Below are 2683 nucleotides of genomic sequence, written 5' to 3'. Positions count from 1 at the left end.
GATTCTTCATAAGGACTGGGAGAAGACATTATAAATGATGAGAAAGGTGTGAATATAGGCTGATTAGAGAGGAAAACATAGTATACTTAGGGAAAGTCAATCAAGGCTTATTGGCAGAAGCAGACACTTCACGTTGGCAAATAGAAGTGGATGAAGCCAGTGAGTAGTGAAGGGGCTGAGGTGTTTTGAATGCCAGGCTCATGATTTGGAGTATTTCTCTGGCCCAGTTGGCCTCCCCAGACCAATTTTATTCTCAGCCACTCCAAGCCATCCTCAGAACTGTTGCCAAAGTGATCTTCTTAAAAGACGCAGTTAACACGTAATTCTGTTGAAGATTTCTCAGTGGATTTTAGAGGGGTGGGGATCCATAAGCCCACTCAAGTATGGGCGTCTATGTAACTAGCCACAAATGAGCACCGAGACTAAGCTTCCCTCTGGCTGAGTGTGACTCGCTGGGTCCCAGTGACCCTTGTAGGCAGCTGGGTGAACAGAACCCCTCTTCAGCCCAAGCAATAGTCTCAGACAGAGGTGAAGATCTAGTGCCTGGAAATCCACTCTGCCACGGCCAGCAGGCTGCGAGATCTCTCTGGGGACCAGCTGAGTTCCTGGATCACTTACAGAATGGAACTTGATGTTGTAGACTTACTGAACTCAAACGAACCTCCATACAAGTATGTCAAATTCACATTGTAAATGTATTTAATCCCAGCAAAATAACACCCATTGTATTACATTTATACTGTTAATTTGAATTTTATAGATTATATTTTCATTTGAATTCAATTTTTAAAATTTGCGTTGTATGTGGTGGAAAGGAGGGATGGATATATAGCCTAAGGGATGTCTACCTGGTTTTATGTGTGTGTATTTAAGTAGCCTTATGATAAAACTAATTTCAGTAAACACTGAATTTCACACAATTTTTTACTTTAAATGAGTTGTGTGCATTACCCAAGTAGGGGAAATAGTATTATCTCATTTAGTCTTAAAATTACCTCTGCAAGACACATTATTATTATAAATGAGGAGACTGAGAGTCAGAGGGTTCAAGTAACTTATGCAAAGTCAAACAGCAGTTAAGCGGCCGAGCTGAGATTGTAACCCAGCTCTGTTTGATGCTAATTTCTCTACACATGCAGATTCGAGAGTCATCTTCAGAGACGTGAGAGTACAATTTGTGAATGACAGTTGCGAGACATAGAAGCAGAGAGGTACAAGGACCTAGACTCATCTGCAATACCTATTTCCAGGCTGCATCACTTCAAAAGAAAACTATGGATTATGGTCTTACTAAAGCAAAGATTTCTATTTGATGAATTTTTAAATGTCCTCTCATCCCCTTAAGTCCATGTCCCTTACCGGATTTCCACTTCTCCCTGAACATTGCACTTTCAAGAGGTAAGTGGAAACAGTGAGGACGTCTTTCAGATTTTGAAGGAAATGTCTTTTATGGTGATGGGTGCCTGTTTCCCCAAACACCAAAAGCAAGTACCAGTTACCGTTTCCACTGCCGCTGCTATCAAAAACAAATAACAGCAACAAAAGCCAACAAAATTTGGCTCTAGTCTGCTCAAAGTTTAAACCAGATCTGTGCTTGGTTTCCCAGGCCAAAGTGGGAGATGCAGTTAATTGGGTTTTTAAGTCCTTCATAGCGATAAAGAACAATGGAACAGAGCGCTTCAAAATTAAACCCATGCATTTGGTAGAAAACGGCTCCAGCTCCTGCTTGATTACTACTAGGCATTCTGCTTCTCACGTGCTTGGGGCAAACACAGAAAACCCCACAGGCATGGGTGGAGAGAGGCTTTCCCTTACAGGATGGAAAGGAGCAGCATCCAATGGCGTTAGGATCCCCGTGATTCTGGACACCATCAAAAGCCAGGGCTATGGGGGTTCTCATTTCTATAGTCTCACAGGGAGCCCTTTTCTCTTCCAGGAATCCTCTGCAGAGGGAGAGGCTGTGTAGAACTTCCCTGAATGTAATGAGTGTCAGCACATTCCCAGCTAGACCACGCGTTCCATTCTTATCAAACGAAACTGACCTCTGCTCCGGCTTGTTCTCTGTGTTCATCACTGTGATTAATTTCAAGTTCTCAGTCATGCAGGTTTAAGATGGAGCGCCCAGGCCACTCCAGATGACAAATATATACCTCTGGAATCTCCTTGCCTTTATGGAGAGGTCGTGCACTAGCTTACAAGAATGAGGATTTTAAGAATAGTTGGCTGACTCTCAAGTCTGCGTCCTACAAAATGCTCTGCCCAGGCTAGCCTCTCTCCTTTCAGTTGGCAGAGATCCGCCCCTTCCTACTCATTTTTCCATCGAATACCAAGTGACTCAAGTGGGAGTCAGGACCCAAATGAAAGTGTTTAGCACATAATTCAAGATTCTAAAGTATTTTTTCAGCCAACAGAAGCAACCAGAATTCATGAAAGTCCTCAGATTGACGTTCAGTGGGCCCCTGAGCCATGCTCAGCCACTAGACTTGCACGCTAATTGCCCTGATACACGCTACTGAGCTTCCTCTAGTGAACAAAACCCTTGTTCCATTCGTCACCGCTGTCGGAGGGAGCAAAGAATACAAACTAAAAGCTGGTCAGAACTTGTTCTTTGCATGTGTATTTCTGCTTCAGAACGATTGTTTGAACTCAGATTTCCCCCAAGCTTTGTTAGAGGCTCTAAGCG

Source organism: Vicugna pacos, chromosome 5 (genome assembly GCF_048564905.1).
Source record: "Vicugna pacos chromosome 5, VicPac4, whole genome shotgun sequence".
In the NCBI taxonomy this organism is placed as follows: domain Eukaryota; kingdom Metazoa; phylum Chordata; class Mammalia; order Artiodactyla; family Camelidae; genus Vicugna; species Vicugna pacos.
This window is presented reverse-complemented; position numbering follows the sequence as displayed.